Source organism: Macrobrachium nipponense, chromosome 25 (assembly GCF_015104395.2).
Source record: "Macrobrachium nipponense isolate FS-2020 chromosome 25, ASM1510439v2, whole genome shotgun sequence".
Taxonomy (NCBI): Eukaryota; Metazoa; Arthropoda; class Malacostraca; order Decapoda; family Palaemonidae; genus Macrobrachium; species Macrobrachium nipponense.
Genome location: NC_087214.1, coordinates 52,934,261 through 52,946,760, shown reverse-complemented (window position 1 = coordinate 52,946,760; position 12,500 = coordinate 52,934,261).

Below are 12,500 nucleotides of genomic sequence, written 5' to 3'. Positions count from 1 at the left end.
TATATATATATATATATATATATATATATATATATGTGTGTGTGTGTATATATATATATATATATATATATATATATATATATATATATATATATATATATGTGTGTGTGTGTGTGTGTGTGTGTGTGTGTGTGAATAACCTAGGTGTTGCAACGTCAGTTTTAATAGTCTAAATCAATCAATTAACGTTTGAGGAAGATAAAAGTACAGATAAAATTTCGCTGTATAAACCTTACGATAAACAACGAAAAATAAAAAATAAAAATTCCCTCCGCTCTATGTTTACACCGAAACATTTCCCGCCATTCGCGAGGGACAAATCCCTCCAGAGTCTTCGTCCTGGAAATTCGCGGCGCTCGACTGGAGTCTCTGCAGTGAAGGACTCGACAGTCGACACGTCTCGACACCCCACCTGGAGAGGATAATAACACCGGCGTTTCCGCCTAGGGCCTCTCAAGCACATCCTCGACAACTCTCGAGGGACTCGCACAAAGGGTTTGCGACTGGAACGACCTCCTCGGAGTCCTTCAGAGGGAAGTGAATGCCTGGAAGTCCTCCAGGAAGTGTGCCCGAGGCCACTACAAGTTGGTCCGGGTTAATTATGACTTAATTTAGAGCAAGAAGATGGAGGGATTTGCTCTCCGAAGTTGTTAGTCACGGGACGTTTGTCTTTGCTGGACTTCCCTTCGGTGTCCCGAAAGGCGGAAATTAGGGTAAAAGTAAGGGAAATGACCGGAATAATTAGAATCCATAGTATTTCACGCTATAATTCAAAATTATCCGTTGAATAAACTCAGCTGGTTTTCAAATCCCCGCCTTCTTTGCCCCAGTGATCGTGGGACTCAAATGCCAATGGGTATCTATCTGTTCCCAGCGATTAAATGACAATTTGGCAGATAGGTCATGTGTATCATTCATTCGCTTTGTAGTATGTATTAATTCTTTCTTTCAATCTTTTGTGTTATCTTTGGTCTTATTCACACCTGAAACACACTTATGAGATTAAAGAAATTCCAAGAATAACGAGAGAGAGAGAGAGAGAGAACTTGTTGTTCTTGTTTTTGATTAAGCTGGCCTTACGCCAGCACGGGCTCTTGCTCATAGAGCCTGCCCGTAGGTCATTTTGAAATTTTGCAAGTGAAAGGTGAATTTTTAGGATATGAATATGCACCTTTATTTTGATCACATGGATATGAAAATGGAAAGGAATGCGTGAAAAAGTGAAATGAAAGGTTAACAGGCGAGTATACAACGCCCTTTGATCCCTAAGGCACACCCATCCAGCAGTCGGAGAAAAAGAACGAGAACAGCGAGGACTGGCATATCGGAGATAGCAGCCAGTAGGCAGAATTGAAATGAATAATTATATTATCAGAGAAAAAAGGCCCAAATATATAGTTTTAATACCATTTTTCATTTGCTCGAGGAAAGAAAAAAAAAGCACCGATCGTTTGTGGTAAAGTACGATGAAAGGAAAACGAAAATATTTAAGTTTTAGAGAAAGCAATAAAGAAGTTGGTAAAAGCTTAAGTGGCAGTTAGAGCGGTAGTTGTTGAAGAATTTCGGTCGTTAAACGTGACTAGAGGCGGCCGAAAACGGAGGAGATAAGAAGGTATTTAAATAGTAGAAAAAGTGGATAGTTGCCAACCAAGTAGTTAACGAGTAATTAGTGGTTAAACAACGATACTGTTCTCCGAGGAGGCAGTCTAGGAGTTCTATCTCGTATTTTTTGGCATCGTTGTAGAGGTCATTTATCAATTTATTGTGTTCCGTTATGCTGCTTTTACTTGCCTCCCTGACTGCTTTAACTATGCAGGCCCGTACCTAGAGTGTTTTTATGGGGGGTGGGGGCCGTTTTTCCCAAAACTGGACCTTTTCTTCTATAAATGTCATTGCATATATAGATATATACAAGATGAAATACGTGGAAATGTTATTTTAGTTATATTAAGAAGAAAAATTGAGTATACGGTCTATGCCCTTCTACCCGATTAGATGCTATTCAAAGTACTGACTTTGGTTAACATAATTTTACTTATGTTGAAAGTTTGTACTGAAATTCAAGAATATTTCTTCAGTTTTATTCATTGGTTCATTTATTATGTTAACGATAACATGCATATTACTTTATTCGTTGTTATGCTATATACTTTAACTTAAAAAAAAAAAAAACAATAATCATTTATTACTTTGCAAGTACAGTTCAATAAAAAGGATAGTCACAGAAACTATGGACTTCCAGAGGAACGCCCCCCCCCCCCCCCCCCCCCCCCCCCCCCCCCCCCCACCCCCCCCCCCCCCCCCCCCCCGTCTCGGTACGGTCCTACCATGTATCCTCGGAGCTCTTGGAAGGTGAGAAGGACTTTTCCTGTTTTGTCATCTCCTATTCTCCTCCGTCTGAGTAGATCTTTTGGAACACAAAGGCAGTTTTTCAGTTTGCATTTCTTCGTCCATCCATTGGACTGGCCGTCACTGGCGATTCCTCGGTCTGGATTCCTGCTTTGACACAGAACAGGAACTACTGGCGGTGTGGGGATGGGGGGAATGGTCTTAGGGTCGGGAAATGTTTCTTGTGTGTTGGGGGAGTGAGCAACTTAGGGGTCGAAGGAGTGACCTTAGGGGTTGGAGGAGGTCAGGTGGTGGAATATGGTGGTAAGGATATGGTGAGGGATTATTTGGGAAAGTGGTGTTGCGTTGGAGGAGGTTGGGAACAGGAAGGTTGAGGAGTTTGTGGCGCAGGAGGAAGATTTGTTCTTGGATCGAATCTTGGGTTGATTGGAAGTCTTGTGGGCAGCGATGGCTGACGTTCGTGAGGTCTTGTTGGTGGAGGTGGGATGCCCTTCATCTTCCAAAGCTTCTCCAACCTGGCAGGACATCCCATGAACCATGCGTAGTGCTCTCTCTTGCAGTTAGAGCATCTAGCTACAGTTGGCCTTTGCCTTAAACTTGATTAGGCATACATCGGTGTTATGTCTCTGGCTAAATATTTCCACAGACATGTTGGGATGAGCACATCATTCTTCTGTTGAACCAAACCTCTGACACTTAAAACATCTCAGAAGTTCTGGTATGAAGGCTTCTGTTCGAAAAGTTGCAAGGATGCCAGGGTCAACACAGGACGGTATTTTCCCTTTGAAGGTGGCTTCAATCTAAACGGTTTCCTCTCCAGTCTTTGCTTTGCATCTCTTAGCACTTAAGATGTTTGGTACTGCAAGGATTCGTTCTGTGTTGATGTACTTGGGGACTTTACAAATCATCTCCTTCGTGATTTTCTCAGCAGGGTCAAGTAGTAGACACGAGGGATCCTTTCTCAGCAGCTCAACAGAATGTTGATCCTTTGGAGAAACTGTGAATTCTCCTTTCAGGTTTGGTCTGGCTTGGAGTTTTGCTCCAGGTAACTTTTTTTCTAGTGCCAACACAGCTGTATACAACGTCTGGCCTTGCACTGTCAATGATAAGACTGCTGAAAAAAAAGCACTTGTGGACGGAAAAGTACGACTGTGAACTGTACTGTTCGCAATCATACTTTTCTGTCCACAAGTTATAAGAAGAGGCTGCCTAGTGTTAGCTCTGAGCCTCTGACTTAGGGGTTGTCAAAAGAGTGGTATGTAATACTACCTTGCATGCCTTTGTTTTTATGAAATGCCTGATTGTTTATGTATAAGTAATTTTACCTAATCTGTTAATTCTAGTAACCTGTTGCTATGTTTGGTCTTGTTCTACAGGAATGTAAATACATTTTTGACAACAACAATAAAAAGAGGCAGTCACTCTGAAAACAACAGGGTTAACCTTTCAAAAGTAGAGCATTGAAGCTATATTTAAAAAAAAAATTACCAAACTCTTAACTCTTCGGAATTGGAAACAATTCTTTGTGTGCATTTCCTGTGAGAATCATAGAGTAAAGAACAGGGTGCTGGGGTAACGGATAATTTATTACAGACGAACCGGGTGGGTGGGTTGACATAGACGGGTGCGGAAGGAAACGTAGTGTCCTTCACACACACGAACAAACATAAACAAAAAGGAACAGGGCCCCTGCTGTGAATGTTTCTTCACAGACAAAAATACATGAATAATTTTACATAGAGGAAACAGATTACTGACATAGTATATACATAAAAAGAAAGGGCGTTAAAATGCTCTACAGAATGGGTAAAGGAACAGCGTGGCTTGATGATGAGAAGCAATAAAAATATAGAAAAGGCGTTGTCCCTACAAATACTCCCACCCCAAGACAATGATTATGGAATAATTATTGGATGAAAAATATCTTGGAGGCAGGAGGCGATCCCCATGTCCTTGTGACACTTGTTGTGGGGCGTTATCGAATGCCGAGTCCTTCGGTGTTGCTGGCTGACAGGATGCCTCCCCTGGTGGTTGCCTGGGGGGTTCTACTGTTGACTGTGGGCAACCAAGACTGCGGAGGGAGCTGCGTTGTGTGCAGTGGCAGCGTGGGACGGGCTGTGGGGACCCCCAGTTGTGGCAGCAGTGTAGATTGGGCTGAGGAAGTCCCCTGTGAGGCAACGGCATCCGACGGGCAGATCAGAACCACAGGTGAGGCAGAGGCATCAGCAGGTCGAGGAAGCCCACAGGTAGAGGTGTTGGCAGGCAGAGGAGGCCCACAGGTGCGGCAGTGGTGTTGGTGGACCGAGGAGGACTACAGGTGAAGGCGTCAGAAGGTTGAGTTGGTCCACAGGTGTGGCAGCGACGTCGGGCAGGCCGAGTGATCCCCAGGGGCGACGGCAGCTTCAGGGGGTTGCCTGGGGACTCACATGTGCAACAATGGCACTGGGGGAAGAACCAAGGAGAAATCTGGCATCTCCCGGTTTAGGTGAAGGAGGCTGCAACATCGGATGGACGTTTCTGGGCCGCCGCCTGGTTTTGTTGGCTGACCAGCACCCAGCTACCCGTCCTCAAAAAACGCCAAAACATGCTGGGGAGCTGTTAATGGTGTTGGTGTCATCCTTGGAATGGAGTTTTTCAGAGACCTAAACTGTGGCACCGTATTGAGTCTGGTAGAGGTTCTCTGAAAGTGAGGGCCATAATTATTCCATTAAAGGATGGGCCTCAACCACTGTGTCACCGACTCCGGGAGGTCACCAGTTGTGAGGACCAGAGAGTAAGACAGGTAGCTGGGTACTGATAATTTATTACAGACAAACTGGGTTGACACACACGGGTGTGGATGGAAATGTAGTGTCCGTCATGCATGCACGAACAAACATAAACAAAAAGAGACAGGGCCCCTGCTGTGAATATGTTTCTTCACAGATGAAAATACATGAATAATTTTACATAGAGGGAACGGATTCCTGACATATATACATCAAAAGAAATGGTATAAAATGCTCTACAGAATGGATAAAGGAACAATGCAGCTTGATGACGAGATACAATAAAAATATAGAAAAAGCATTGTCCTTACATCCCTCTGCAACAGGAAATGGATGCTTCCAAAAACTAGATTTTTCACTGTTATAATTCCTACTAATACTTGTTCACCACTACTTTATAAGGATCAGTCTGTCCTGAAGCTCAGGGCAAGTAGACAGGCTGCTGCCTCTCTTCCTGCCCTTGAAACTTATAAATTTCTATTAATGTACATTAGGATTTGGCATTTGCATATAGTACACTAGCTGACCAACCTGGTACTGCCCAGAAAAACTGAATGACAACTATATAAACTCTCTCTCTCACTCCCAAACCCCCCTCTACTCTCTCTCTCTCACTTCCTCTCCCTCTTAATCTCTCAAACCTCCTCTACTCTGTCACCCAAACCCCCTCTACTCTCTCTCTCTCTCTCCCTTCCTTCCCTGTTAAAGTTGTTACCTCAGTTTCATTTCCCAACATTTTTGACATTTTATATTTCATTGCTTCTCACCTTTATTTCTATTGGGGCTGAACTTGGACTTGAAGGGCACTGGGAGTGTCTGTTCATCCCAGCGATATCAAAAACTATGGATTAGACAGTAATATACATTATTTTTTACATTATATTTTTTACCCCTTCTCACACCCGCTTCTTGGCAGGGCTGAACTTGGACTTCAAGGGTATTGGGAGTGTCACTATTCATCTCAGCAACCTCAAAAACTGTGGATAAGACACTAATGTCTGTTGTTTTAGGTTATTTTTACATGTCACACCCTTCCCGCACCCCTTTTCACCCCCTTCCCTATCAGAGCTAAAATTGGGCTTAAAGGGCCCCGGGAGTGTCACTATTCATCTCAGCGACCTGAACTATGGATTAGACCCTAATATATGTTGTTTTCAGTTATTTTTATTTTCAACCCTTTCCAACCTTGTTCCCCACAACAGCCCCCTTTGGTGCCAGCGATGTCTTAATGCCACAGTATTCTTCCCCCGATGCTAAGTTATATGTACTATACCAAGCATCCTTTGCCACCCTCAGTGCACTGCCTTGTCCTATGCTTGATATCCTTCTCCTTTTGTGGCCTTAATTTGTACAATTCTCCATTACAGAGGGAACCTTAGCTGTGGATTCACCCTTGATTGCACCTTGTGTATGTCGTGGTCCCGTGACACCGTTAATTCTGCAGTGAACATTCACAAGGATAATTCATTCTTCTCCTTGTCCCTGTAATTTGATTATTAGCAACACAGGATTTGCTATCTGTTGGATTGCCATTCTAATCATCTGATGCAGTCAGATCTCTGGATTTTATCTGGTAAGTACATATTGTCTTTCTGGGTCCAAACATACCCAGAAATTAGCATTTACCTAGGTAAAAACTTAATATTGGCAACCTTTTGTCTTAGATCTCGCAATCTGCAATGCTACATCTTGAATCCTTGCTCCCTTGCAAATTGTAATTATCAGCGACTCGCCAATCTAAAGCTGGATGCAAGACAAGAAGCATACCTAGAGTAAATTCCACAAGCACACAATCAAGGAGTTCCACATTGTAAGTACAGCGGTATATTTTAGTTTATTTTAAAATAAAAAGGCAAAATCGTGACTGGAAATATTCTTACGGAAACGATAGGCCACGTGCATGCCCCAGAAATAGTTGCAGGAAAAAAAGAGCATTGATAATCAATACTAGTTTTATTCACCAATGCATGTTAGCCAGCATGTTTTCATGTTAGGATAGCTAGAAAGTGAAATGCAAGGAATTTAATTTCGGTGAAATAGCCAAAAATTTCGACTCACCATGTGTTCTGGACAATTCCCTCATCCATTCTTAGATAGGCACATCATAAAAAAGAAAAGAGAAAAAAAAAAGCCAAGCCGCGAAAATAAGCCTGCCAGCATTCCTGCTCGCTGGCTGTGTTCTCTCTCTCTCTCTTTCTTTATGAAAAACAGTAATTTCGCTTAGAGAAACAAAACTCCCACAAATCGTGAGAAACATTTTTAAATGTTTTTATTATTAACATTTCTCGTGAAAACCCTCACAACGGGGACACCAGTGGCCTGATGTTAATGGCCGTTTTGGCCTACCTTAGAGGATAGCTCACGGTCTGACGTGAAGGACGAGTAATTTAGGTAGAACTGGATTTTTACAAGATTTCCTTACAAAAATAAACAATTGAATCCATTGCTTTACACTATGACTAAGACACCACCCCTGAAAATTACTACTTGACTTTCCAGAGGGTCACGTGGCCCCTAAGAGATTCACAGATCAACTTGATTAAAAAACCTAGCTAACACGAATTAACATTCGCTGTGGGTCGGGAAATAGAACATTACTACTTACGGTGTGCATAACAATGAGGACACAACTCAATAAACACTAATCAACTAAAGAAAACATGATAGCCAGCCTAATGGTCTACAACTTCCGAGGCGAGAACGCAGTGCATTCCAGTCGAGGAAAGACTGTTCACTTGTCTTTCCACAACATCCTCCACTCCTTCAGAAAAGAAGAAACCTGGTGAGGAAGAGAAGGTCTGACTGGTGAGGCAGCCGGCATGGTTGCACTGGTTGTGGCCTAGGCTCAATTGCAGTGCTACAATTCGAGTGTAGCTCACGACAACAAGATTCACTTTCCTACTAGAGTGAACACTTGGCAAACTTAGGGAACATAATATATATAATTTTTGTACCATCAAGAAATACCCCAATACTCAGTCGAGAAATATGCAAGAAACCAACACACTCAGGTAAAGGCAACCTGCAGTCATAAGCAATACAGTCAGGCAAAGCCAATGTTCAATAATACAATGGGCTATACAAGCAAATAAAGCAATACATCAATAATGCTGTAATCACTGCAATCAAATAAAACGACACATCGATAATTCAATAGGCAAAGCAATCAAATAATGCAAAACATCAATAATGCTGTAAGCAATGCAATCAAATAAAGCAATACATCAATAATGCTGTAAGCAATGCAATCATATAATGTAAGACATCAATAATGCTGTCAGCAATTCAATGAAATAATGCAAGACATAAAAAATGCTGTAAGCAATGCAACTAGATAATGCAAGACATCAATAATGCTCAAGTTCATACACAGGTAGTGTGATGATGTTTTAAACATCGTAAAGGTTGCTATTACTGCAACAGCAAAATACTCAACTTGCCTAAGTGAGCGCATACCAGGCAGCGCCCTATGAATTCCAGCATTACATAGACTCAACAGTCAAACAATTCAATACTCCACTCAAAGACCCTTGAGAGAAAAGGTTGTTTTCCATGAGTGAGATGTGGGTCATACAATGGTACATCACAGTACATTATTAGAAAAATATGACATTTACATCGGTACACATATATTTTAACATTTTCAATTGCGTCTGCCATCCGCCCTTGCTGGATGTACGAGATGTAACTCATGAACAACTCCCCAACCTTCAGGTCTCTTGTCAGACCCCACTCTTTGAAGTTCACCTCTGGAAAGCAAATATCTAATACACCAAAACACTACACTAACCTGTCTCTTACTCACTCCGATATTTTCTGTCTGCTCTATAGCAGCTTTCCTTCTCCGTCTCGTTCCAGCACTGTTCACTGCTTCATATGCATTTTCTCTAACTATTTGTTTCGCTCACCTCGAGCTTCCCTGTCAGTCGAGTTACACACTCTTCCCATTCATTCAGATTTTCTGTTTCTAACTCGCTTTCCCTGCCGTTCTCTTCCCTACTGGATTCCTTTTCGTCATCGTGGGCATTCACTTCTAGCAGCACCCCGTATTCCACTGCTCTCAGGTGCTCCTCGTCTTCGAAGAGAACCTTTAGGGAACGGATCACCCTGTGTTCGTTAGGGTAAATGGCAATGATTTTGCCCAATGGACACTGACTGCGCTTACGTTGTTCAGTCAAGCGCCTCAGTGGCGTGGTCGGTATGGTGTTGGCGTGCCACCTCAGTGGCCGCGAGTTCAATTCTCGGGCATTCCATTGAGGGGTGAGAGATGCGTATTTCTGGTGATATAAGTTCACTCTCGACGTGGTTCGGAAGTCACATAAAGCCGTTGGTCCAGTTGCTGAATAACCGCTGGTTCCATACAACGTAAAAACGCCATAAAATAAATAAATAAATAAATAAAATAAACGTTGTTCAGTCGTCACTTACACAATGTGAGAGGAGTGTATGAAACAGCACGACTTTCGCACATACGATTCTTGTTCTAAGTTTCGCTCTGCTTGCTGGGTAGGTTCAAGTACTACTACAGACGAAACCGACAAGATGGATTTTATTATTTTATATAATTTTCATTGTTTCGTTAGTATACTGAGTTCAAAATTACTTTTACAAATAATAGATATTATTATAGCGGTATTTTCTGTAATTCTTATGGCTATCATTAGTTTCCCTTTTTAATATTATATCCTGGAAAAGTTGGTACTCCATAACCTTACTGTGTAATATGTAGAGGCTACCAACATTTGATAGGGATAATATGGTCTTAATTTAATGTTTTATGCATCAGTATGGGGAAATAGTAAAAAAGAATGTTACGAGAGACTGAAAGTTGGATCTAACTTGCCTTTCCACCAGCCCCTACCCCACGGCTCAGATGCCTCACTTTGCAGGTGATTGTCTGTTAAACTCGTTAGTTTGAGTCTTGCAAATTTTGCTGATTGTTGTTTTTATATTGAACATTGACTGAACATTCCAATCAGCACAAGGGCTATTGGGGATAACCATGTAAGTGTTTGAAGCAAAAAATAGTCAGTCAGTGGGCTTGAGTGTTGGAAAAAATACGATCGCAAATTCTTCCAGCAAAAACGCTGCCCACTGGGATGATTCAAGAACCTTGCCAAGATGGCGTAGGTGTTCCATCACTTATTTAATTTTAGAACTTATTTTGTCATTCTTATTTATGAATAGGGTTTTGGTTTAATTGTAAGTAATCAGGATTGTTTAGTTTGAGACTTGGTTCCATATTTTATTACCACGGAATAATCTAGTCTTCATTGTGTACTACTCTGTTAATTATTTGGTAAAACCATAGAACAGGAAGTTGCGTTATAATAATAATAATATAAATAATAATAATAATACTAATAATAATAATAATATAAATAATAAGAATAATAATAATATAATGGAATTACTGCAAATGATAACCAATCAAGAGGACAATGACAAATCTTGCTCGTCATCACTGACATCGCTGAAGTGTAAGATGGAGGGTACTAATATAAATGATTTTTTTTTATCGGCAAGCGGGCAGGGCTACAGTCAAGACGTTTTCCCCGTATGAAAACGTCTCTTGACTGTGGGTGGAGCCTCATGACGTCATACGTTAACGTCACCATGCGTTTAAAACTCTTACCTGCTATTTTGGTGACTGTGGCATTGGAAACACTTTAGCTCTGATAAGTACTAGAACTATTGAACTTAGGTACAAATAATAATTGCAAAAAATGAGTCAGGGAGGGTAATATACTACTTGCCAACTTTCACCGTTTATATGATGTTTGTTAATTTGAGTTATTGTTGCAAAAACAGCTTTTCCATCGAATCTGAATCCCTTAGTAACAGAAACGAAATCAAACTTAACACTTCAATTATGATTATTGCACTCCGTTATACAGGGTACCTGTTATACAGGGTATCCATAAAGTCCCAGTACCATTACCAGCAATAAATACTTGTAATGGTACTGGGACTTTATGGACACCCTGTACTTATTAGTAAAATTATCAAAATTTAGCCAACAACAACCAGGTATTACAGTAACCAAGTAGGTACCATAATTCACTTTAATTTATTCCAAGTGGGTTAATTTAAGTATTTTAATTCACATTATGAACGATACGCCCCGTGATAGTACAAAGAAAATGGTCGTCATCATACGCCCAGTGTTTATATAATCACTTTATAACCTGATGGTTTTCGCTTACTGGGGACTAAGCCTACAAACTACTTTATTGTTGTTCTTGCTTTTGTTTCCTTGATGGGGGCTGGAAGGAATGGTCTGAAAAAGGTGCTTCGCGTTGAGTTGAAGAAACAGAAAATTTAGGATACGATATTTATGATTTATTCATTAGAATGTAAAAAAAATAATCTACATGTTAAATAGACAGAACAATTATTATTTATAATAAAATATAACGTATTTATTTTAATTATCGTTGGTGAAATAACACTATTTAACTGTAGACTTTTATCACTTACCCCGGATAAGTTAGAGGTCGGATCGCCCCTTGTTATAAAATTAAAGAACATAAACTTTCCACCTCACTAATGATGTATGAATGTCATTGTAATGTCAATCAAAATAATCTTTTGACATTTTGGAAGCAGTTCCTGGCCGAGCATTTATTTTGTAGCCTCAATTTTCAAAGAGTTTTGGTTGAAGGACTTAGTAAATGAGAGACTCAGACTTACTGGTGAGAAAGATGTACTATAATGAAGAGTCCCGTCCGACATTGCTCCTATCACTCTGTTGGTCGGGTGGCTTCAAGGAATGCCAACAGTAATGACTCTCTGGTCATTACTGTTTTGATCATTAATACTGTTTTTGGTAATAAATTAACTTTATACTTACATTAATATAATAAGAAAATTATATATAATATATATATTATATATATATTATATATATATATATATATATATATATATATATATATATTATGCGATTTTCATCGTTGTTATTAGTTTTTTATTTGTAGAAACTTGACCAGTAGGTTGATACTACTAAGCCAATGCGCCTGTGTAACGCCATAATTTTTATAAGCACTACTACTATTTGTTAGGTTAAGTATTAATTTCTAATATAATGGTATTATATTACATATCACCTTATCTTCTAATATATATTTTATTATGATGAAACCTTTAATATTAAAACAGTTACGTTGTTACCAAACAATAAATAAAAAATTTGTACCAGCTACCTCCCAACCAAACCCCAGCCAACTTACGTGAAGCTACGTAGCCCACGTGACTACCTGTCAACTTTTTTTTTTTTTTTCACATTGCGTTTAGTTGTCGGTTAGTAAGGAAGTTCGTGAAAGTTCTCAAAAATATTGCTGATTATAGTGTAACTGATCATTAGCTAGACATTATAGACAG